We start from the raw sequence: 26,741 nt of genomic DNA, 5'->3' as shown, positions 1-26,741 counted from the left end.
TCAAAGTAGAAAAAGAGGTGAATCCAGGTGTCTATGTGAGTAGGTCTGTGTATTTGGTGATGAGAGCTGTGAAAACTTCCTTATCATGTTTCTAATTTATTAGCAAAATCAGAGAGAGTGTCATCCATTGAAATTCCAGAGGATAGGGAAGGATCAAAATTTAAGAAGAAAGCAGAAGACTTGAAATGATTATTGTGGTGAGTAGGAAAGCTAGTCAGGCAGTCCTAAGGGCCTTGCTGGGTTGGGAAACCATAAGTGTGCCCCACTGTGTTATTTTTCTCCAGCAATTTGGAACCATCTAAAAAAGAAAGATTAAAGGTAATGACCCTGGCATCTCAAGTCTGGCCGAAAGAGTTTCTGTGTTGTCTCTCTCCAACGTACTTTAATACTAGACCAAAGAGAAGCTAGTTTGACCTCTGTAGAACAAACTCCCTTTGTTGCTTAACTGAGGAAAATCATGTGGTAGATTCGCCATGTAAGGTATTTCTATTCTCTTAAATAACAGCTCCCCTTGGAACAGTGATTGGTAAGGCCAACAGGTGGATTCCAAAGTAAGAAATCAAAATCTGCCTTTCATTGATTTTTCAGTCATTTGTCTCAATTCTCTACTTCAAGTTCAATTTGGAGTGCTTCTTACATACTAACATTGTGTCTAGCTGCATGATAGTCACGATAGACAAAGAAGCATGAAGCATAGACTGCTCTTCAAGGAATTCATGATGTTCTGAGAGTTTACTTTTAAGAGACTATTTCTTAACGTTCACATCAAAACTTTGAAAATGTGTTAACTCTTCAAATATTAAATTTACATGCATAAATCTAAAACTAAATTATTTCTAGAGCAATACATTTTAAAATATACTGTTTCTGTAACACATTTGACTTAGAAATTTCTGGCTTTGCTAGTATTCTGGTAACATTTCTCCTTTAAAAGAGTAACAAACTACATTTATAGAGTTGAAGACATTATTATATGGATATATTTTTTAAAATTAGAGACAGTTCAAATTTTCCCAAATTCTATTTTTTTAATCTATATCAGAATTTGAACTGCTTAATTTTCCCTTACTTCTCATACAATGCTGAGGAATGTCACAAATGTTAAAAAGAATTTAAAATAATGTTCTCATGAGGTGATGGATTGTAAGCCACACTTGAGTGTGTTGAAGAGTGAGCAGGAAGAGGTGGAAGAAAAGGTAGCAGACAATGATTTCCAGGGGGAAGAAAGTTAACTCCTTTATTGAATCTTAAGTACTGGTGTGCATGAAAAATTTTACTGTGTATATCTAAGCCCAAAATACAGAAAGTGAAATGAAACCTGTCATTTTTAGATGCTTTAGGTCACCTATTCAGAATTACTCAAAAAGAGAGATGCTATAAATCTTTTTGTGCAAGAATTGCTTTTGTAAAAAGCACGTGTGGGTAGCTTTCATTTAAGACTAAAATATTTTGACAGAACAAAACTTCAACTAGAACCACTGTGAGTGATTTAAATACATACATTGAGATATAAAATGGCACTAATCACATATTTCAGCTGTCAAAATCCCTGGCAGAGTAGATTAGTGAAAAAAAGAAGTTATAAAAGAGCAAGAGAAAAAAATCTAAAAGGGAAAAATAGATGGTTATAAATGCAACAGATTTCCTCTGAACATTCAAATGTTTTCACTAAACAAGTCAAGAAAGGATAATTTAAAATCTCTACAAGAGGACTTAGAAAGTCAAAATAGATGTGAAAAAGATCATACACGTGACAGCTAAAAGAGTGGGGAGAAATCCCTAATAATTTTTATCTAAGGTCTTTTAATCTCGTTGAATTTGAATGAGATTCTAACTTGGAGATGTTAAGAAATCTAAGATCAGACTGGTTTCTCCTATTGATATTCAGCTGGAAGTGTAAGTCATACATAATTTAAATAAAGAATAATAAATCCATTTGAAAGGGCTAGATCAAACTCATAGAGATATGTATTATTCTCCCAGAACTTTACAGACTCCAAAGGCAAGAGGAAGACCCCAGAAGTCATGCAGTTCATTTTCCTGTTCTAAGAGAGCTCCAGAAAGACAACTTTGTTTCTTCTTACTAAATTTGCAGAGAGGCAGTTGGTATACTGCTCGTCCAAATTCCCCCATTAAATTTTGGTTCAATGATTTATTCTCCATTGTCTTCAACATCTTATTTATTCAACAATTAGCAAAAACCTAGCATACGCATCAAGGCCTGTAAGAACCTTGCCTATGGGGAGGAAAAGAAGAAAAAGTGCAATCCGTATGTAAAGACCTATCTGCTGCCTGACAGATCCTCCCAGGGAAAACGCAAGACTGGAGTCTAAAAGAACACGGTGGAGCCGACCTTTCAGGAGACCTTGAAGTACCAGGTGGAGCCTACCCAGCTGGCGACCCGGCAGCTGCGGGTGTCTGTGTGGCACCTGGGCACGCTCGCCCGGAGGGTGATTCTTGGAGAAGTGATCATCCCTCTGGCCACGTGGGACTTTGATGACCGCACGACCCAGTCTGCCCATTGGTATCCGCTCCAGGCCAAGGCAGAGAAAGACGAAGACTGTGTTCCCACGAATAACGGAGAACTTGTAGTCCGGGCCAAACTGGTCCTCCCTGCAGGGCCCAGAAAGCTCCAGGAGGCTCAAGAAGGGACGGGAGATCAGCCATCACATAACGGTCAGCTCTGTTTGGTAGTGCTGGGAGCCAAGAATTTACCTGTGCCCTCAGATGGTACCTTAAACTCATTTGTTAAGGGCTGTCTCACTCTGCCAGACCAGCAGAGGTTGAGACTGAAGTCCTCTGTCCTGAAGAAGCAAGCCTGTCCCCAGTGGAAGCACTCCTTCGTTTTCAAAGGGGTCACCCCTTCTCAGCTGAGGCAATCCACCCTAGAATTAACCGTTTGGGACCAGGCCACCTTCGGTGTGAACGACCGCTTGCTGGGAGGCTCCAGCCTTGGTTCCAAGGAAGAGCCAGCGGGCGGCGCAGACTCATGCTCACAATCAAAACTCCAATGGCAGAAAGTGCTTTCCAGCCCCAACCTGTGGACAGACATGACCCTCACCCTGCACTGACCGGAGGCTCCGGGCGCAGTGGGTTTTCAGGTGCCGGGGCCTGATGGTCGGCTGCGGGGCTGGGCGTGCGGGCACGGGGGTGGAGGGTGGCGAAGGGCCCTGGGGGGTGTGAGCTTTCCCCGTCTACAGCCGTCCTGCTGCTGAGATGTTCTTCCACATTCCTCTATGAGTATTTAGACGGAACCATTATCGATGCTACGTTAGTCAGGTCTCAGGTTGGTTATCTGTGCTTTGAGAGATGTGGAAAATGACCCGATTTCAATAAATGTTCAACAGTTAGAAAAAAAAAAAAGTCAGATACTGTAGTAATCCCTGAAGTAACAAAGGTAAATAAGAGGAGCTCTTTCCTTGGGAAACTGACTGCTAAGTGGAATGAACTGGGTGCCCTGGAGGTATGGGGAAGGGACTATAAACCAGATGGAGGGGCCTAAGCAGTGTATTTGAACTTAGTCTTGAAGGTGCAGTATAAATTAGCTAGGAGAAAAGAACACATGCAAAGATAGGAGAGTGTGAAGAGTGTGATGGCTTCCAGAAGCTCCATATACAGTGGGTAAAGGCTACTGCAGGTAGGAGGTGAGGCTAGAGTAACACTTTCCAAAATATCTTTTGAGGAATATTAATGCTGCTAGAAACACTGAAAAAAATTCTTTCCAGACTTAGTAGATAGACTCTGATGGGAGTTCCCAATAGAAATTGTGGGTTCCGGAGGCTGTAGGAAGGTTTGGTTGGGAGGGCAGGCAAGGTAGGGAGTACTGGAGGCAGAAAGCTTGGAGAAGTATTGGGATAAAAGTCCAGGAAAGGAAGAAAAAACACAGAGGAGCTTACATCTGGAGCAGTGGCTCAGGAACACGAGGCTGAGGGTGACGTCCGGAGCTTTAGTTTCTATCACTACTAGATAGAGGCACCATGGAGATATTATCCAAGAGTATATGATGCTTCAAGTCTGTGCTCCAGTCAGGCTTTGTCCACTGAGACTTTCTTGCAAAATATTCAGTGTTTTGCCTCCTCAAGTGATGTGGTTACCTACCCACATGCCTGACTTCCTTTATACCTTCTTTCTGAATTGGATGTCTATAGGTAGGTCACAAACTATAGAAAGTTTCCTCAAGGACAGGTTGGAGTTTCAAGGACTCTTGTTTAGCTCTGTCAGCTCTTTACTCTCCTAATTTCTCTAGCACACCCTGTTCATAATCCAGTTCTTTATTCTCCTGCCAGCCCCTTGAGAATCGTGTAATTCTCAGGCTCACTTCAATTCAGGATGAGCGATGACAACTTTGCTTTCCCTTTTGACAACTCTTTGAAACTACAGTTTCATGCTGTGGTCGTATCCTTGATGGCATCTAGATATAGTCTTTTAGGTTGAATGCTCTGGTAGGATGACCAGTTTGTCCTTGTTTGTCTGTGGCTGAGGGGTTTCTGGGATGCAGGACTTTCTTTGCTAAAACCGGGAAAATCCTGGACAAATGAGGAGAGTTGGTCAGGCTAAGTCACTCTGTCTGTCTTACTCACCACTATCTCCCAGCGTAGTACCTGCCACATGATAGACCTTAAGTATTTCAAATAGATACTAGCTTAATTAACTGAACACTTAGATTTACCAGGTATTTGTATGCATTATATCATTTTATCTGTTTTAAAATAGCTCTTTATTGGAGTATAATTGCTTCACAATACTGTGCTATAATTGCTACACAACACTGGTATAATACAATACCAGTGTGAATCAGCCATATGCATACATATATCCCCATATCCCCTCCCTCTTGCGTCTCCCTCCCACCCTCCCCATCCCACCCCTCTAGGTGGTCACAAAGCACCGAGCTGATCTCCCTGTGCTATGCTGCTCCTTCCCACTAGCTAACTATTTTACATTCGGTAGTGTATATATGTTGATGCTATCATAAACAAGACAAAAAGACAACCCTCAGAATGGGAGAAAATATTTGCAAATGAAACAACAGACAAAGGATTAATCTCCAAAATATCATTTTATCTTGATGGAGGAGAATCTCTATTTATTTTACATATGAGAAACTTGAAACTCAGGAGGTTATCATCTGCCCAAGGCAACAGAGTTAGTAGGTGGCAGAGTTATGTTTTGAACCCATATCTGTGTGATTTTTAAACTTGTGTTATTTCCAGAATGCAGAGGCGCCTGTGTAACAGCCCACCATCCACCTGCTTAAGGCTTTGCGTTAGTGCTGAGCTTTGGGAGCTGTCAGAAACAGGCTCCCAGGGAATGAGAAATGTTAATGGAGTGCAGCACTTTGTAAACTCCCAATAATAGCTACTACCCTTTTCTCTCCAGGTCCCTTTTCCCCAGGGCAGCTTGTGAGAAAGAGAAAATTCCAAACTATCAGCATGAGTTAGAAGCCAGACATTTGTAGTTACCTTTATCTTTGTGCACATATCATTAAACGAATTGCTTTAATAACCCTAAGCCTTCATGTACTCTTTGAATAAACAGCTTTTATAACTGAAGTCAAGATGCTATAAGGATAAAAGGAAATATTTCTCCTCTGTGTTTACTTACAGGTATCTTCACCATGGAATTTGCACCTTATGTATTTTCTACTGACCATCTCATGACAATAGTTGGCATATGATACCTTCTATTCTGGAACACAGTAACTCGCCAATCACTCTAATTTCTCTTTGTAGTTTAGATTTATAATGCACTGTTGAACGTTCTTAATAGAATATTATTGTCAGATTATTTATTATGGCAGCTATTATTTTAGTATAAAAAACAAATGTACTCATAATTGTAAACGGTATTGTGATTAATGAATGCGTCATTCTTGCACCGCAGTAACATATTTGCTCTTTGTTAATCAAATTTAAAAGGAAATGGAAGAAGGAGTTATGATATGACACCTACTAAAGATGAAACTGATAATGGAGCTCCAGGTCAGTGCTTCTCTTTCCTGTATACGAGCAGTTTCCTTGATATGAATTATTTGTGTAGTCGGGGATCACAGTGAACTGAAATGTACACAGGGTCACACATTCATCATTAATTAAATAATCCAGTGTGAAAAGTTCCCTTTTTTAAAAATGAGCAATGAAAATGAAAATAACTGAGCCATGAACACACAGTCAATGGTTTCCCTAATATGTATGTTTTAAAACTCTTCCAAATTGTCAGTTTTGCTTCCCCAGGGTGTGAAGTGTAGGCAACTCTGCAATTTGTAGATTAGTTGGTTTAGCAGACTAAATTTTTTAAAAAATGTGTCTATACCATAGCTAGAATATTCACTAATAAAAATGAGAGCCTAATGTGGAAAGTAATAATTGATTATCAAAATGCTTTAAGCAATATTTCCATGAGTAATTTAAAGGCCAATAATTTGTAATGTCAAGTCAAAACAAAAATACCTTTGTTGCTAGAAATTGGGCTGTTTCACAGTTTTCATTTTTGAAGGAAGTGAAAATATTCTTATTTATACCACCAAGTACAAGAAGCTTTGGGCAACTAGTGTGAACACTATGAGTAATAAACCTGGTGTATGATAATCTGAAGACCAATATGGTGGTCATTGCTTTAAAGAGATTCAAACCACTCATTTGGCATACTTATTATGTCTTATTCTCTCTCTGTCTCACTATACCTCTTTTACTTAAAAATTTCTTTTATTTATTTAGTTCTGTTGGGGCTCAAGGCAGGCCACCCACAAATATGCCACAGTGGCATATTGATTATTTTGAATTAAAGTTACTTAAGAAACGGCCAATGCAAGAGGGACACTCTGACACTTCTTTCTATCTCCCTGAAAGCAGGAAATAAATCTCTTATGTGAAAGGAGGTAGAAGGACACCTTTAATGCCAGAGATAGGGAATTCAGGCCCAGAAGACTGTATAAAGAAATCTTATTACTTTAATTTACCACCCAAGCCCAAATTCTGTTTAGATTCTTCACTAATTGAGCATCCAAATCCTAAATTTCTTTGTCCTGTCAATTTCTCATATGTTTATTGTTATTTTATCTAAAAAGTACAAAAGCTGCCTGCTTTGGACACTTCTTAGGTCTCATTCCTTTGAGACCTCCCTGTGAATTAAAATTTGTTTCTTTTTCTCCTGTTAATCCCTTTTGTATCAGTTTTATTATTAGTCTAGCCACAAGAACTCAAGACAGGTAGAGGCAGAAATTTCCCCCTCCCCATCAGTTCCTAATTTTCCATCTAATATTTAAGTAACTTGAGTGACAAAAGAAATTTTATCTGACGTCATATTTCTCATAAAGTCCAGCATAATAACTCACATCTCTTTGTCACTTATAAATTTGTATTGATTGCTTGATCTATAATTTTGGAATAACTGTGTTAAGAACATAGAAAGATTGCTATCGAGACAAGCAAAATAAATTGATGTGACATATCTCAAAGTTAAGGGATTAATCAATTATACTTCAAATTTGATAGAAGGAATAATATCCCACTAATTACCAGAATTTAATGATCCATCCTTGCCATCAATTTATTGCTGCTGCCATGAGCTAGGACAGGGCCTGATTGCGGAATTGGATGTGGTTGGCTAAACACAGGCTTCTTACTGATGCCCAGTGAGGTTCAGCATTTTGCCATATTTGACAAGCATTATTTCTATTTAAAAGTCCTATTTAAGTTGTTTTCACAATATTATGATCATTTCAGGAACCTCAGTGCTTTAGAAGAGTTTCTATAACTTTGTTTTTCGATGGGGCCTACCTTAGGTTATTTTCAAAATGTAAACAGATAAATATCAATTAAGTGACATCTGGCACCAGTTTGGGAGTCAGATGACAAATGACTGCTGGGAGGGAGGAGTTAAAAAGAGTAAGCCAAGAAAGGACCGTACTGCTCCCTGTGAAAGTGGGCTTTCTGAATGACCATAATCACGTGAAAGGTATAAGGAAAGTGTAGAAGTTTCTCTTTTCTTCTATGTGCAGGAAAGAATATAGACGTTCTGCATGCAAGCAGTTTACAAAAGTAAACCAATTTTTTTCCCTAACTAATGTGGACACTGTGTCTGTGGCTGTGACAGAAGTTAAGAGACCCCTGCACATTCAAACGCTGAAGATGGTTGAGCGTAAACTTCTGGAGAGGTTTTTAAGCACAAGTTGTGTAATGTGTGTTAAAAAAAAGAAATGTCTGAGGTCTTTTTAAATTTTTTCCCTTTAAAGTAATTACTAAGAAATACATCCTAGGTCTTTATTTGGGAAAGAAATCTTTCTCTAAAGGAATTATGTTTCATTGCCTAATATCCCTTATATTTACTTGCTTTAATAAAGAGTTATGTTTCAGTACCAAAAGATATATTCCAATCTCTTTTCTTAAATATAAATGGCTAAACTGCCTTTTTAAAAAGCACAGATATGGCATGGTGAGAAAAAATTGTGGGTCCAATGTCTTTGAGTGGTAAATAGCCTAATTTTAAAAGTTGACTCTCCTAAACTAAAAGCACAGCATAGAAGCATGTTGTATGCCTGAATAGAATTACTAATAATGAATTAGGCCAACCATTGATTTGGGAACAGAAGGGACAATATGGATTTTATTTACTAAGCCTCAGAATCTTTAGAGGCAAACCTCACATCACTGAGCAATGCTGAACCTATCAATTCCTGGCCATGTGTTCACCTAGCAACACATACTTTATCACTGAAAAAAATCTGCAAAGAGGTTAATTAAAAAATTTTCTCTCTCTCTACCACACAACTAAAGGAATACTCTAAAAATTCTCTGGCAGAAGCACAAAGTTTTAGGTAAAATTCTAATAGTGTAAATATTAATATTAAGTTCATTAAGGAAGGTGACTGGTTGCATTGCCAGTTCTTAAAAAACAGCTGAAATATAATTTACCTACCATACAATTCACCCATTTAAAGTGTACAATTCAATTATATTTAGTAAATTATATTTAGTAAGTTCACAGAGTTGTGCAACCGTTACCACAATCAATATGAGAAAATTTTAATGACCCCAAAAAGAAACCCCATAACATTTAGCAGTCCCTTTCCATTTCTTTCCAACAGCCTCAGCTATAGGCAGCCACTCACCTTCTCTGTCTATGGACAAATTGTGGTCTTTTGTGAGTAGCTTTCTTCATTAGCATAATGTTTTCAAGGTTCATTCATGTTATAGCATGTATCAGCATTTCATTCCTTTCTTATTACCAAATAATATTCCATTATATGAATATATGGATCACATTTTATTTATAAATTTACCAGTGATGGACATTTGGGTTGTGTCTACTTTTTTGGTTATTATGACTAATGCTATGAACATTTGTGTATGTGTTTTTGAGTGGAGGTATGTTCTGTTGGGCTGTACCCCACAGGCCTGCAAGCCTGGTAGTTGCCCAGTCCTGAGACTGAAAAAAGATCCCAGAGGCAGGGACAGAGACATCAACAGTTTATTGGACAGGGGATTTTATATGTATGAACCAAATGTCCTGGAATGACACCCTGCCGTGGATGGCAGAGGGCAGCAGAACATGACAGCAATCTCCACTACCTGGGGGAGAAGGAGGCTACCATTTACAGGGGGAATTGATGTCAGGGTGGCTCATCAGTTACCAAGGAAACCAGCAGCTGGGGCAGGGGGCAAGCACATGGGCAGTTACTAATTAAGCTCTATATAAGAGGATTGGATCGTCCTGTGAGTGAAACAGGGCCTGGTCAAGCAGAGGATGTACAGAGAGCCAGAGAACAGCCATCCTGAATGGCCTAACCGTACATGTGGCAACTAAGGAATGTCGCTCACTACCCAGTTCTACAAGAATTAAGTCACTAGCCACTGCAGGCATTGACCTACAACACACCCTGAAAGGAATTCAGTGGGAGATCAGAAATAAGGCACTCTGCTCTGGGAAAACTGTCACAACAGAACCTCAGATAGTTAGATATTTTCAGGAGAAAATTTAATGAACTTGGATTCTTGCATCTTCCCATACTTAGAAAAGCACCAAAACCATTAACTGATATCTGTTCCTTGGCACTTCAACTGAGATGTGTGCTTGATTTCACATACCCCCTTGGCCAAAATCACATATATACTGGCCTCTCCCCACCACTCCCCTCTTTAGAGCAGTTTCTCAGAACGATCAGAGAGGCTGTCTCCTGGGCTACAGTCCTCAGGAAGTCACCAAATAAAACTGAAACTCATGGCTCTCACATTGTATGCTTTTATTTCAGTTGACATATGCTTTCTTTTGTGGGGGAGGAGTACATAACTAGGAGTGGAGTTGCTAGATCATATGGTAGCTGCATGTTTAATCTTTTGAGGAACCATCAGACTGTTTTCCAAAGTGACTACACCATATTGCATTTCCATCAGCCTTCTATGTGGGTTCCAACTCTGGATACTGATATGTCCCTCCAGGACTTGCTGTGGGTGTTGATGTTTGTTTATTTGTATTTTTAGTTGCTTGGCTGGATATTTCAGTGAAATCTGTTTCCTCACAGCATGCTGCCTCAGAGGATGCAGCCTCCGGCCACACACAGTTACCCTGGGATGACAATGGCTTTAGCTGATCTCTCTCTGTTTTTCTGATCTTTGTTAAACTGTCTGCCTCTGATGGTATCACATCTAGCTGCCAGCCTCCTCTAATTACTGGTTGATTGTTCTACTGTTTTCAGCAATGTCCTGGGGTGTAAACCGCTCCACAGACCAGTCCAATTAAAGTCCATTCTCTGCAGGGGTAGTTTTTGAAGCTTGCCTTTCAGGTTTGTTCTGACCCCAGAAGGGATCCTCCTAGTTGTTTCTTTCCCTGGTGCTCTTTGTTAAACTCTACCTGGTCTATGGTTTAGCTTGTTGCTTTCATGGCGCTCTGGGCCTCCTTTTAATTGCTTACCACAAAAACCTCAGCACCACTGCTCCAGAGCTGGTGGCAAGGACAGTAACCCACTTCTCAAGAGATGATATTCCTTCTTTACAAGTGGGCCGCTGTGTGGGGCATTAGCTTCTGGTCTTGGCTAGCGTCTTCAGGTGTAGAAACTCTGCCCTATCTACAAGGGAGTAGAAGCAAGCCAATCGGGAACCAGTATTCTTGATCTGATGCACCTGGAAGACGGCTTCCACCGTTGAGTGAGAGCTGGGTGGAAGAAGGGCGCGCAAGACCGCTCAGTGACTCTTGCCTGGAGTATGGCTTCTGCAACACGGAGCTGGAGCATGAGACATACTGGCATCCTGCCCTGCCACGGGAGATGGCATGACCCTGGCGGAAGAGATTCCTGTGTTCTCGGCTGAACCTGCCGTAGTGGAGCTACGGTCACGGTGAGCTGCGGGAAGGGAAGGTAAAGGCTCAAAATGCCGCAGACTCTCTCTTTCCTTACCAAGACTGCATAGATTTTCTTAAGGGTTTCTCCATTTGCTGTATGTCTTTAGGGCAATATCCAGAGACCTAAAGTTTTCTTCTTTCACTAATTTTCACCAGTTATGGCTGTTTCACCAGAGATAGGGTCAACAGAGCTCCTCATGTGCCGTTCCCGAAACGTCTCTATCCATGCTCTCTTGAGAAGAATGTGCAATCCGTATAAATCTCAATTTGGTTAAGATAAAAAGAAAATTCTAAAAACTGCAAAAGAACAAGGGGAATCACCTACAAAGGGCCCCAAATCAGTTTTAAGTCACACTTTTTACAACAGAAAACTGGTTGCAAGGAGATCATGGAATATTATTGCAGTACTGAAGGAAAAGAAAAAAAATAAACCAGCTATTTTTTCTCTCACAGTGTCTGTAGGGCAGGAGTACAGGCTCAGCTTAGCTGGAGTTTCTGCTCAGGGTCTCAGTCTATCTCGGTTCTAACCAAGCTGTAGGCTCATCAGGGCTTCGGCTGAGGGAAGTTCTGCTTCTCAGCTCCCTCTGGTTTTTGACAATGCATCTCCTTGCAGCTGTGGAACTGAGGTCCCCGTTGTATTGCTCACTGTTATCTGGGGGGTCGGCTGCTCTCAGCTAGTAGAGGCCCCCCCAGTTCCTTACTATGTGAGCTTCCTCACGGGCCGTCTCACAACGTGGCAGCCTTACTTCAAGGCCAGCAGGAGAAGTTCTCTCTCCAATCTTCTAAGCCAGAGTCTTATATAACATATTCATAGGAGTGACATTGCATCACCTTTGCTATATAAAGCAGCTTCATCAAAGGCTTGACATCTTATCACTTTTGCCATAATATATCATTTAGAAGCACTAGAAGGTTCCATCTGCACTCAAGAGCAGGCAATTATACGAGGGCATGACTCATTGGGATCACCTCAGAAGGTGACCTCCAAATTTCTATACTAGCAACATTTCAAAAGAATATTTAATACATGTCAGCATACAGGGTTTTATTTAATTTCAGGATAGTCAGTGGCGGGTTACTAGTTGAACAATCAGTTCACAGAGAAGAGCTGGCTGAACATCTTCCTTCCAGACCTCCTTGATGCAGAATTTCTTTCCAGGGCAGTGCCCCAAACTTCATGTATTGCTCTGGAGGCTCTGAAGGGAATCACAACATCAGATTACAATATACATTATTTATTTTCCATTTCTACTTTACATTCTGTGGCTTCAGCCTCCAAGCAACGGGGTACATACATCCTTGGAAACTGTTCTAAACTTAATCTTAGGACTTCCCTCGCGATGCAGTGGTTAAGAATCTGCCTGGCAATGCAGGGGACACGGGTTCAAGCCCTGCCAGGAAGATCCCACATGCCACAGAGCAACTGAGCCCGTGTGCCACAGCTACTAAGCCTGCGCTCTAGAGCCCATGTGCTAAAACTACTAAAGCATGTGCACCTACAGCCCATGCTCTGCAACAAAGAGTGGCCCCTGCTCGCCGCAACTAGAGAAAGCCTACACACAGCAACGAAGGTCCAATGCAGCAAAAAATAAATAAGTAAATAAATAAATTTATTAATAAATAAACAATCTTAAAAGTGGGAACTTTGGGAGAGAAACATTGTGAAGAAGCAGGACTAGATTAGCCAAGGGGAAGATTTTAGGAGACAAATGTATACATGAGATAAGAACAGGAACAGCAAGGGAACAAAAGGGCAGACTTTGTAATCTTTATAGTTCAGTAGCAAATCAAAAAAGAAAATCAGCTCAGTTGTTGACTCACACCTGTTTTTAAATCAGGTAAATCAGTTAATGAAATGTTAAAAAATGTCTAGAAGGTGTGAGGAGAATTCAAGGCTAAGACATTAGTCAAGATTACCCGATGAATTTCATCCTATAGTCAGCAGTGAATCCAACGAAAAACTACTAAGGCAGCCAGTGACACAAAAGGGCTATTTCTCTATACAAATTTTTGGTTTTTTGGTTTTTTTTCATTGTTCTGTCTGTCTTTCCACATGGTTCTAGTACTTGGTGGACTGCAGGTATATGTCAGCCCAGAGGCTGTTGTTGGCTTTGATTTCCAGAAGCTGAGTAATAGTCTTCCTAAGTAAGCAGAAGTTACCAATAAAATTGACTCTAATGGGTGCTTGGGGTGTCATTATTACACAGCTGCAGGCAATAAGCCAAGAGAGGAACAGATGATGTACATCTTGAGATCAAGATAAGAGGTGGTGCTTGGAGCTATAGTTTAGTAGAAATTGCAGTGTATTTATAATACTTACTGTATTGAATATTTGTGGTGCATCAGCTGAACTGATGCATCAGTGTAAAGAGAGCCATCGATCTGATGCTCAAAAACACGTTGGGCAGAGGCTGACAACTCCTAAGTATAGAGTCTTCTAATATGTCTATGCCAGTCACTGATGTGGGAGAACCTTGTAAGTCAGAAAATCTGCTCATTACCTTTCATCTGCTTAATCTGTTCACTGAATTTTTTTTTTTTTTGCGGTACGTGGGCCTCTCACTGTTGTGCCTCTCCCGTTGCGGAGCACAGGCTCCGGACGCGCAGGCTCAGCGGCCGTGGCTCACGGGGCCAGCTGCTCCGCGGCATGTGGGATCTTCCCGGACCGGGGCACGAACCCGTGTCCCCTGCATCGGCAGGCGGACTCTCAACCACTGCGTCACCAGGGAAGCCCCTGAATTTTTATTTTAAATTATTATTATTATTTGATTTTAGGATGAATTTTCAGAACCTTATGTGACCTGCAAGACTTCCCATTATTTTTTCTTTAGTCTCTTTTCAGCCCTTGCTTCCAGTGCTCCAGCCTTCCTGGATATTGTTTTCCTTCAAAGTATCTGACTCATTCTGGCTTCGGTTTTTGCATACATGCTGTTCCTTCTGCTATCAGTACTTTCTTTCCCTCTCCTTTATTGACCCTACTTATTGTTCATCTTTCAGGTTAAACGTCCCTTCCTTGAGGGGGCTTTTCCCCATCCTTGCAGTAAAATTAGTCTCCCTGATGTATGCTCTTAGAACTCCTTATACCTCCTGTGGTCCATAACGCTTGTAATGCTGCTCAGAATGTATTCATTCTCTAGCTTCCCTGCTAGACTGAGAGCTCCCTGAGGGCATGTCGCTGCTGTGTCTTCAGCTGCTAGTAGTGTTGGGCACCCAGCAGGCTGCTTTGTATCTACTGCTCTGGTCAAGTGATGAAAAGAAGGATTTGGGGCCAGAAACAGCCAGCCACGAGTTGAATGCAGACTGCCCCCATAGACAGGCTACTTAATCTCGCTAACCTTATGTTCCTTCCCTGTGAAAAAGAATATCTTCCTTGCATAGTTTTCTGACAATTAAATTAAATGAACTCATGCATATCAATCTGTAGGAACAGCATAAAAACTGTGGTTGATGAAGCACAGATAACTTGGTTGTGTCCTTTCCATGACATGCACCTCGTTATCTTTTTTGTTTTTATTTCTTGGTGAAAAATGTACATATCCCAGAGTAAGGAGAAACATTTCACAATACACGTAACTAACTTAATGCATTTTTGATACTTGTGGCTAGTGTCTGAGGTGCTTTTTTTTCTCTGGGTCATCAGCCTTTGTGTTGGGTAATTGCGGGTCGTAAGACCTACAGCTACTTCCTCCTACAGTCACGTGTGGACAGTCCTGCCCTGTGGTAGGCACCTCATCAACGTGGGTGTCTTGTGTTATCCTTGTGCCATAGAAAGTTTCCTTCTCTGTTGATTTATTCTCTTTCAGGAGATTCACAGTGTTAGGAATACAGTAAAATGAAGAGTGTCTAGCATGTTGCAGGAACTGCAGAAACTCAATAGTAAAACAGGATCACCACGTGGATTCACCGAGACACTCTTTTTAATTGGCCTACTATTTTTATGTAGGTAATGTTCCTTTTAACAACCGCAAGAGCCAAGATTTACATAGCCAGGAACCATACTAAACACTTTCCATGTTTTAATCTTTGTCACAATATTTTTGGATAAAGGCTCTTAATATCCTTACATTAGGAACAAGGTACAAAGAGGTAAAAACGACTTGCTTAAGGTAAATTATACCATTATATGGTACAGTGGAGCTGGCATTCAATCCCTTACTACTTTGCTACTTAGCATGACATTTCTTGTCTCATACTCAGGAAGTATATTTCTCAGGTTTTAGAGGGACTCATAGCCACCTGGAAGCATTAATAAAAGAATACATTTCCCTGGATCTAATACCAAAGATTCTGATTTAGTAACCTGGGTTAGGGCTTAGAAATGTGTTTGTTTGTTTTTTTAATGTATATTTATTTATTTTCTTATTAGTCATCCATTTTATACACATCAGTGTATACATGTCAATCCCAATCTCCCAATTCATCATACCACCACCACCCCCCACCACCACTTTCCCCCCTTGGTGTCCGAACACTTGTTCGCTACATCTGTGTCTCAATTTCTGCTCTGCAAACCAGTTCATCTGTACCATTATCTAGGTTCCACATATATGCATTAATATACGATATTTGTTTTTCTCTTTCTGACTTACTTCACTCTGTGTGACATGCTCTAGGTCCATCCACGTCTCTACAAATGACCCAATTTCGTTCCTTTTTATGGCTGAGTAACATTCCATTGTATATAAATACCACATCTTCTTTGTGCATTCATCTGTCAATGGGCATTTAGGTTTCTCCCATGTCCTGGCTATTGTAAATAATGCTGCAGTGAACACTGGGGTGTATGTGTCTTTTTGAATTATGGTTTTCTCTGGGTATATGCCCAGTAGTGGGATTGCTGGGTCATATGCTAGCTCTATTTTTAGTTCTTTAAGGAACCTCCATATTATTCTCCATAGTGGCTGTATCAATTTACATTCCCACCAACAGTGCAAGAGGGTTCCCTGTTCTCCAAACCCTCTCCAGCATTTGTTGTTTGTAGATTTTCTGATGATGCCCATTCTAACTGGTGAGGTGATACCTCATTGTAGTTTTGATTTTCATTTCTCTAATAATTAGTGACGTTGGGCAGCTTTTCATGTGCTTCTTGACCATCTGTATGTCTTCTTTGGAGAAATGTCTATTTAGGTCTTCTGCCCATTTTTGGATTGGGTTGTTTGTTTTTTTAATATTGAGCCTCATGAGCTGTTTCTATATTTTGGAGATTACTCCTTTGTCTTTTGATTCGTTTGCACATATTTTCTCCCATTCTGAGGGTTGTCTTTTCATCTTGTTTATGGTTTCCTTTGCTGTGCAACAGCTTTTAAGTTTCATTAGGTCCCATTTGTTTATTTTTGTTTTTATTTCCATTACGCTAGGAGGTGGGTCAAAAAAGATCTTGCTATGATTTATGTCATAGAGTTTTCTGCCTATGTTTTTCTCTTAGAGTTTTATAGTGTTCGGTCTTACATTTGGGTCTTTAATCCATTTTGAGTTTATTTTTGTGTATGGTATTAGGGAGTGTTCTAATTTCATTCTTTTACATGTAGCTGTCCAGTTTTCCCAGCACCACTTGTTGAAGAGACTGTCTTTCCTCCATTGTATATCCTTGCCTCCTTTGTCATAGATTAGTTGACCATAGGTGCATGGGTTTATCTCTGGGCTTTCTATCCTATTCCATTGATCTATAGTTCTCTTTTTGTGCGAGTACCATATTGTCTTGATTACTATAGCTTTGTAGTATAGTCTGAAGTCAGGGAGTCTGATACCTCCAGCTCCGTTTTTTTCCCTCAAGACTGCTTTGGCTATTCGGGGTCTTTTGTGTCTCCATACAAATTTTAAGACTTTTTGTTCTAGTTCTGTAAAAAAATGCCATTGGTAACTTGATAGGGATTGCATTGAATCTGTAGATTGCTTTGGGTAGTAGAGTCATTTTCACAATATTTATTCTTCTAATCAAAGAACATGGTATATCTCTACAACTGTTGGTATCATCTTTAATTACTTTCATCAGTGTCTTATAGTTTTTTGCATACAGGTCTTTTGTCTCACTAGGTAGGTTTATTCCTAGGTATTTTATTCTTTTTGTTGCAATGGTAAATGGGAGTGTTTCCTTAATTTCTCTTTCAGAATTTTCATCATTAGTGTATAGGAATGCAAGAGATTTCTGTCATTAATTTTGTATCCTGCAACTTTACCAAATTCATTGATTAGCTCTAGTAGTTTTCTGATGGCATCTTAGGATTCTCTATGTATATTATCATGTCATCTGCAAACAGTGACAGTTTTACTTCTTCTTTTCCAATTTGGATTCCTTTTATTTCTTTTTCTTCTCTGATTGCTGTGGCTAGGACTTCCAAAACTATGTTGAATAATAGTGGTGAGAGTGGAAATCCTTGTCTGGTTTCTGATCTTAGAGGAAATGCTTTCAGTTTTTCACCATTGAGAATGATGTTTGCTGTGGGTTCATCATATATGGCCTTTATTATGTTGAAGTACGTTCCCTCTATGCCTACTTTCTGGTGTGTTTTAATCATAAATTGGTGTTGAATTTTGTCAAAAGCTTTTTCTACATCTACTGAAATGATCGTATGGTTTTTCTTCTTCAATTTGTGAATGTGGTGTATCACATTGATTGATTTGCATATATTGAAGAATCCTTGCATCTCTGGGATAAGTCCCAGTTGATCATGATGTATGATCCTTTTAATGAGTTGTTGGATTCTGTTTGCTAGTATTTTGTAGAGGATTTTTGCATCTATATTAATGAGTTATATTGCTCTGTAATTTTCTTTTTTTGTAGTATCTTTGTCTGGTTTTGGTATCAGGGTGATGGTGGCCTCATAGAATGAGTATTTTGAGTTTTCCTTCCTCTGCAATGTCTTGGAAGAGTTTGAGAAGGATGGCTGTTAGGTCTTCTCTAAATGTTTGATAGAATTCACCTGTGAAGCCATGTGGTCCTGGGCTTTTGTTAGTTGGAAGATTTTTAATCACAGTTTCAATTTCATTACTTGTGATTGGTCTGTTCATAATTTCTATTTCTTCTTGTTCAGTCTTGGAAGGTTATACTTTTCTAAGAATTTGTCCATTTCTTCCAGGTTGTCCATTTTATTGGCATAGAGTTGCTTGTAGTAGTCTCTTAGGATGATTCGTATTTCTGCGGTGTCTGTTGTAACTTCTTTTTCATTTCTAATTTTATTGATTTTAGTCCTCTCCCTCTTTTTCTTGATGATTCTTGCTAAGGGTTTATCAATTTTGTTTATCTTCTCAAAGAACCAGCTTTTAGTTTTGTTGATCTTTGCTATTGTTTTCTTTGTTTCTATTTCATTTATTTGTGCTCTGATTTTTATGATTTCTTTCCTTCTACTAACTGGATTTTGTTTGTTCTTCTTTCTCTAGTTCATTTATGTATAAGGATAGATTGTTTATTTGAGATTTTACTTGGTTCTGAGGTCGGCTTGTATTGCTATAAACTTCCCTCTTTGAATGCTTTTGCTGCATCCACAGGTTTTAGATCATTGTGTTTTCACTATCATTTGTCTCTAGGTGTTTTCTGATTTCCTCTTTGATTTCTTCAGTGATCTCTTTGTTATTTAGTAACGTATTGTTTAGTGTCCATGTGTTCTTGCTTTTTACGTTTTTTTCCTGTAATTGATTTCTAATCTCATAGTGTTGTGGCCAGAAAAGATGCTTAATATGATATCAATTTTCTTAAATTTACTGAGGATTGATTTGTGACCCGAGATGTGATCTATCCTGGAGAATGTTCCATGTGCACTTGAGAAGAAAGTGTAATATGCTGTTTTTGGATGGAATATCTTATAAATCTCAATAAAATCTATCTGGTCTGTTGTGTCATTTAAAGCTTGTTTCCTTATTAATTTTCTATTGGATGATCTGTCCATTGGTGTAAGTGAGGTGTTAAAGTCTCCCACTGTTATTGTGTTACTGTCAATTTCCTCTTTAGAGCTGTTAGCAGTTGCCTTATTTATTGAGGTGCTCCTATGGTTGGGTACATATATTTATAATTGTTATATCTTCTTCTTGGATTCATCCCTTGATCATTATGTAGTGTCCTTCCTTGTCTCTTCTAATATTCTTTATTTTAAGTGTATTTTATCTGATATGAGTATAGCTACTCCAGCTTTCTTTTGATTTCCATTTGCATGGAATATCTTTTTCCATCCCCTCACTTTCAGTCTGTATGTGTCCCTAGGTCTGAAGCAGGTCTCTTGGAGACAGCATATATATGGGTCTTGTTTTTGTATCCATTCAGCAAGCCTGTGTCTTTCGGTTGGAGCATTTAATCCATTCATGTTTAAGGTAATTATCAATATGTATGTTCCTCTTACTATTTTCTTAATTGGTTTGGGTATGTATTTGTAGGTCCTTTTCTTCTCTTGTATTTCCCACTTAGGGAAGTTCCTTTAGCATTTGTTGTAGAGCGGTTTGGTGGTGCTGAATTCTCTTCGCTTTTGCTTGTCTGTAAAGCTTTTGATTTCTTGATCAAATCTGAAGGAGAACCTTGCTGGCTAGAGGAATCTTGGTTGTAGGTTCTTCCCTTTTATCACTTTAAATATATCATGCCACTCCCTTCTGGCTTGTAGAGTTTCTGCTGAGAAATCAGCTGTTAACCTTATGGGAGTTCCCTTGTATGTTATTTGTCATTTTACCCTTGCTGCTTTCAGTAATTTTTCTTTGCCTTTAATTTTTGCCAATCTGATTACTATGTGTCTCGGCATGTTCTCCTTGGGTTTTTCCTGTATGGGACTCTCTGAGCTTCCTGGACTTGGGTGGCTATTTCTTTTCCCATGTTAGGGAATTTTTTGACTATAATCTCTTCAAATATTTTTTCCGGGCCTTTCTCTCTCTCTCCTCCCTCTCGGACCCCTATAATGCGAATGTTGTGTTTATTGCTTTCCCAGAGGTCTCTTAGGCTGTCTTCATTTCTTTTTACTCTTTTTTCTTTATTCTTTTCCATAGCAGTGAATTCCACTATTTTGTCTTCCAGGTCATTTTTCCGTTCTTCTGCCTCAGTTAATCTGCTATTGATTTCTTCTAGTGTAGTTTTCATTTCAGTTATTGTTCATCTCTGTTTGTTTGATCTTTAATTCTTCTAGGTCTTTGTTAAACATGTCTTGCATCTTCTCGATCTTTGCCTCCATTCTTTTTCCAAGTTTCTGCATCACCTTCATTATCATTATTCTGAATTCTTTTTCTGGAAGGTTGCCTATCTCCATTTCATTTAGTTGTTTTTCTGGGGTTTTATCTTGTTCCTTCATCTGGTTTTCATCTCGTCCATCTTTCTTTAAATATGGTTTTGGTTCCACAGGCTGAAGGATTGTAGTTCTTCTTGCTTCTGCTGTCTGCCCTCTGATGGATGAGGCTATCTAAGAGGCTTGTGGAAGTTTTCTGATGGGAGGAACTGGTGGTGGGTAGAGCTGGCTGTTGCTCTGGTGAGCAGAGCTCAGTAAAACTTTAATCCTCTTGTCTGCTGATGGGTGGGGCTGGGTTCCCTCCCTGCCAGTTTTTTGGCCTGAGACGACCCAATACTGGAGCCTACCCAGGCTGTTTTGTGGAGCTAATGGCGGATTCTGGGAGGGCTTATGCCAAGGTGTACTTCCCAGAACTTCTGCTGTCAGTATCCTTGTCCCTTGGTGAGTCACAGCTGTCCCCCGCCTCTGCAGGGGACCCTCCAACACTAGCAGGTAGGTCTGGTTCAGTCTCTATGGGGTCACTGTTGCTTCCCCTGGGCCCCAATGTGCACAGTACTTTGTGTGTACCCTCCAAGTGTGGAGTCTCTCTTTCCCCCAGTCCTGCCAACGTTCTGCAATCAAATCTCGCTACCTTCAAAGTCTGAATCTCTAGGAATTCCTCCTCCCATTGCCAGACCCCGAGGTTGGGAAGCCTGACATGTGACTCAGAACCTTCATTCCAGTGGGTGGACTTCTGTGGTATAAATGTTCTCCAATTTGTGAGTCACCCACCCAGTGGTTATGGGATTTGATTTTATTGTGATAGTGCACCTCTTACCGTCTCCTTGCAGCTTCTCCTTTGTCTTTGCATATGGGGTATCTTTTTTGGTGAGTTCTAGTGTTTTCCTCTAGATGATTGTTCAGCAGTTAGTTGTGATTCCGGTGTTCTCGAAAGAGGGAGTGAGAGCATATCCTTCTACTCCACCATCTTGAACCAGTCTCCCTATAAATTTGTATTTTTAAGCCATAATTCTAATGAGTTAAATGCAGGTGTTCCATAGGTCACTTTGAGAAGCATAGATCTATATAACCTTAAAACTCATTTAATCCTTTGAGTTTTTCTATAAGATAAGATATAAGATTGAAATTCTCAAGTGGTTTTATAAGAGCAAAAATCATTTTTATATGCTATAACATTTTTATCTTGATGCAGTTAAAACCAATCTTAGTTAACCAGATTAACTAGTACTACATTCAGAAGAAGGGGTCCCAGAGTAAATGATTATTGCAAGCATGTATGCTGGTGGGATAAGATTGTCCTTGAATTCTAGGAATCAGTACTCCTATCAGTGATATATTGTGGTTTGGGTCCCTCAGACAAACTTGACCATCATTGATGGCCATTCCACATGGCTCTCTTTAGTTCCTCTTCTTGGTTGCCAGCAGGAAAGAACTTGCACACACAAAAAACCCCCCAAAACAAACAAAAAACCCCACCCAAAAAATACAACCTGATAAAATGTATTTGGTTAATTCAGGTGAAAGAAATCCAGGGCGTATAAAATAATCCTGTTTATTATTATAATAATTCCCTCTGCTCCACTCTGAGAAATTAGGATGGGCCTGAAATGACTTGTTTGTGGTTGATTGTGCTATACCCAATACACTGTTTCCTCTTTAACCTCTTTTGTGTATTTTTTGCTAAAAATTACATCTCCAGTTAGGAATACAGCACCTGTCCTAATTTCAGGCTTTCCTTTGCCAAGTTGCACTTGGTGAATCCATGATCAGATTCTCCTGAGGCCAATCAGAGTAATCAGCCTGCCCAGACTGACCCAATTAAGTTTAATTAGTTGTTTTTATCTTTGAATTTCCTAGCCAGGTGGATTTTATGATTTTTCTTAAACAAGGAAGAAGAGCTGAATCTTTGGAAGTAGTTGGCCTCTCAGGTGCTTTCTGTTGGTAATAAAACTCCAGGAAATCTTAGGTCTCCATGAAGAAGTCAAAGGATACTAAAAAGCAATTTGACTGCTTCTCTTTGGTTCTCTTTTAAATGGGAAGTGTTCCTGTCTCCATGTGAACAAATATTAATCTCATCTATAGTTCTTGGCCGAGATTGTTTTACACTGGTGGACTGTACATGGCGGTCTAAGTCTCACCACTCCCCAAATGGCATCTTTTTCAACTTTTTTTTATTAGTTGGAAGTCAGCTGGATGGGTTAGAATATAGGCAGTAAAGGGAGTTTCAAGGAAGTAGTGAAGAATCTAGAATCAAAGCAGAGGTAAAGTAAGCCAAGAGGGCAGTTAGACAGAGAATAGGCCTCCTAAGAGATGTTGGCCTTGGAGAAAGTAAATGAAAATAATTGTTAATAATGGAGGAAAATAAAGGTTTTGAAGGGGCTGTGTTGAGCTAATATTGAGCTGTTTTGTGGCCAGTAATTTTATACAGATATTACCAGTATTAGGTGCCAGGGCACTTGAAAAAATGTTTTACTTTAATTTTCTCAGATTAATTCTTACAATACTGTGAGGTGATTATTATTCATTTCTAATTAATAGACACCTAATTGATGACCATATATCCATGTAAGTGCTCATAGTTATCCATCAAAAGACACCTGTGATTCTTCCTTTCATGCTCCTATTCCTTTCCCCCATCTTCTTTCTTCTCAGACTTCTCCTCACTTTCCTTATCCCTTGTTCTTTCATTGTGCCCTCGCCTCTTCTTTCTCTCCCTTTCACTTCCTTTTCTCCTTTCTCTCTCTCCCTCCTACTCTTTTCTTCCTGGTCCTTCTCTTCTGTATTCCTTGCCTCTCCCTTTCCCATCCTTTAACTCAGTGATTATCAAACTTTTCTGTGCATTGTATCACCTGGGGAGCTTATTAAAGCACCAGTTGCTGACCTCTGCTCCCAGAGTGTCTGATTCAGTAAGTTTGCATTGGGACCTGAGAATTTGCATTTCTAACAATTTCCAGGTGATGCTGCTGCTTCCAGTCCAGGGACCATACATTAAGAGCTACTTCTTTAACTGACATGATGCCCTGGTCTCTGCTTCACAGGTTAAATCAACAAAAGCTTTAGATCAATTTTAGGATTTGTTTGTGAAATTGCCCGTACTGTCCTAGGTGATGTCTGTTATCATTCTATGTAATGAAAATTGGTGTTACAAATACTTAAAAATGAATACTTGATAGCTGTTCTGATGCAGTATTATAATATTAATACTGTCAATCAGAATCACTTTCCAAATGGAAAGAATTGGAGCTCCTAAATTGGGGTAATCCCTGAGCTGTATGTAATGCTGCCTCAGTGAGTTGTAGAGGCAAGAAAATCAGAAAAGCATAAAGGACTGCAACATTTTTCACCTGATTTAAACAACTTCTAATTTTATGTCCAAGGTAATTGCTTTTTGAGTCTGTTTTTCTTTGCTTCTGCTGTCTTGTGCACTATTAAACTATCGCCCCCAATACATATTAAATATAATTTAGTTACCCTATCTTTGGGAAGAGATGCTAAAACTTAAAAGGGCTACTTTCCTAGATGCTAGGCAAGAACCAGTTGTCAGGTGGCAGGACTACACTGGAGATGGAGTAAGGGTTAAGGCCGGGGGGTGCTGGAGGGGCACAGAATGATGACAGAATGGTATTGCTGGAAATGTTTTCCAACCCTAAATTTGAAAATAAAGTGCTCAGCAGCATTTGATTACTTCTTCCTCCTAGAAACATTCTCACATATTCCTCTCTGATATTCTTTGGATCTTATTGGGAACTCTTCCTTCTGTGTCCTTTGCTGGATCCTCCTGTCAAGCCTCTAAATGTTGAAACACCTTATAGTCTTCAGGTCTCCATTCTGTTTTTACTCATTCCCTGAATGATCTTACACAGCCTCATATCTTGAGATAATGTATACATACTAATGCATTCTAAATGTATGCCTTCAATCCTAACTACTCCTCTTTGTCCATACTTCTATTTGAACGTCTATTTTTCATCTCTATCATGCCATGATCATAAATAATGTCCCCATTTTCTTCTAGAAACTGTTTCTCTTCCAGTCTTTTCCATCCTAATATATTGCATTTCCACTTCCTCAGTTGCTCAGGCCAAAAATGTTGGTATCATTCTAGTTTCCTCTCCTTTACATTTCTAACCCATTGATGAATCCTGTTAGCTCCATCTTCGAAATATTTCTTAACCACATTCACCCTTAGCCAAGCCACATTGTTCATCTCTCGGACTCCAGAAATATGCTCCTGACTGTTTCTCTGCTTCAGCCCTTCCCCCCCATGATCTTCACAGAGCATCCAGAGTGAGCTTATAAAACATAAATTTTATTATGTCATTTTTTGCTTAAAATTCTCCAATAATTCCACTCTACAGGCTGGACCCTCCATTATACTTGTTACAGTGACTATAAACGGCTTCATTTCTTGGCTCTCTGGTTCAGTTTTGTCACCAACTTAGAACTTTGGCTTACTGCATACATGGTGCTGCTTCTTGTCTCTGTGTCCTCTACAATGGATTCCTCTGCCTGGAATATTCTTTCTCCCTATTTGCCTAATACCTACTAACTCTTACATCTAGAGTACCTCATTCCTCTTCTTCCCTTGCATGCTTGGTTAGAGAATGCTTTCTTTGTTCCCCCAAAGCTCTATGCATGTCTTTATCTATTCATTTAACGCAATAATGATCGATTGTGCATTTCTATGTCTGTGTCCTCTACTAGGCTGTGAGTTTCTTAAGAGCAAGAGCTGAGTTTTAATCATCTTTATATCTCCAGAGCCAAACCCAATAAGTGATGCATAAACATGGTCAGATGCTCAGTGCATGTTTAGTGAAGAAATTAATGAAAGAAGAGGCTGAACATTAGTTTGGAAAAGAAAGCTGGGCAACTTTTCCCATGATTGTACCAAAGTGTAGAAGGATAACAGTAGATAGAATGGGTTTGATCACATGATATTATTAGGGTGGTCTAAAAAGTTAAAGGAAGTTTCATATGATGGATTCTCTCTCTCTTTTTTTTTTTTCCATTATAACTTAGGTAGTAAGAACATCTACAAAAATCAAGAGGATTGGAAGTAGGTACAGCACATGAAACAACTAGTCTTTGGAATGGCCATTTTATAAAGTGGCTTGTTAGATTTCTTATAGGATTAAGTGACAGAAACTCAACTCAAAGCATAATACCTTAATTCTACCCACCTCTGCCCCACCACCAAATGAGTACTGTAAAGAACTGGGAAATCTATGGGTAGAGTTGGTATCAGAAACTCACATAATGTCGATATTTTTCTGTCTCTTCCCCTCTTTTCTATCTTTGTTTCCCTCTGTGTTCTTTCCACCTTCTTTATTACTGTAGGATGTGTCTCCATGTGGTAGGAGAAATTAAGAGGCTGCAACCATTGCTACACTTGCATCATTCAGACTAACAGCCCAAAGGAAGGAGGCTTATATAGATAAAGTTTCTGGGAAGGCTGCTGATTGATCCAACTTAGAGTTTGTGCTCATTGCTAGGCCAGCCACCACTGTGGGGATAGGGAGTCCTATAATGGGCCAGTCCAGGTCATGTGGTCACATACAAGGGTGGGTCGTTTGTTGTAGAGTCAGGATCTCTGTTACTCACAAGAAATCCTAACTACAACACTGGCGTAGACAAGATGGAAGTACAGGGACATTTCTGCTTCATGGAATTTTTAGGGACTCAAGTTTATTCTCTCGTGTTGTTACAATGTTAAAAGGCTCCATTCCCAAGATCACCTCATAGTCTAAGGTTGCTCTTCTAGCTTCGACTTTCAAATTCATATTACATCCAGCAGGAAAGAAGGGTCACACACACACAAAAAAGACAAAGAGCATTTGCCAAAGTCTTTCAAGAGTGTTCAAGAAGGTGCCTCATGAAGCTTTATCTCACCTGCTAAAACTTACACACGTGAGCTTTACAAAGAAGACTGAGAATTATAGTCTTTGTTCCAGCTGGCTATTATTTTGCTGTATTATTATGGAGGTAAAGAAAAACATTCTCCTGGAAGACAATTAACAGTTCGTGCTACTATATCATATGAGGATTGCTAGTTCTCCCACCTCCTGGGAAGATAACAGCTACCTACTAAAAATAAACATTCCAGTAAAGGCCTGAAGAAAGCTAGAATATTTCCCTCAATGATTTATGTCATATTAATAGCCTTTCATTTTATAGTTTCATAGTGAACCTCACAACCTTTCTATTATAAAATCT

General features: G+C 39.6%; 1 pseudogene; it reads left to right on the top strand.

The window, feature by feature from the left end:
• The first annotated feature begins 1,136 nt into the window (after positions 1–1,136).
• On the top strand, positions 1,137–3,071 carry LOC113625344 (synaptotagmin-like protein 3 pseudogene; annotated as a pseudogene).
• Positions 3,072–26,741: the final 23,670 nt, after the last annotated feature.

This window comes from Aethalodelphis obliquidens, unplaced genomic scaffold (genome assembly GCF_003676395.1).
Source record: "Aethalodelphis obliquidens isolate GAN/ISIS:26980383/991018 unplaced genomic scaffold, ASM367639v1 scaffold2, whole genome shotgun sequence".
Lineage (NCBI taxonomy): Eukaryota > Metazoa > Chordata > Mammalia > Artiodactyla > Delphinidae > Aethalodelphis > Aethalodelphis obliquidens.
This window is presented reverse-complemented; position numbering and strand designations above follow the sequence as displayed.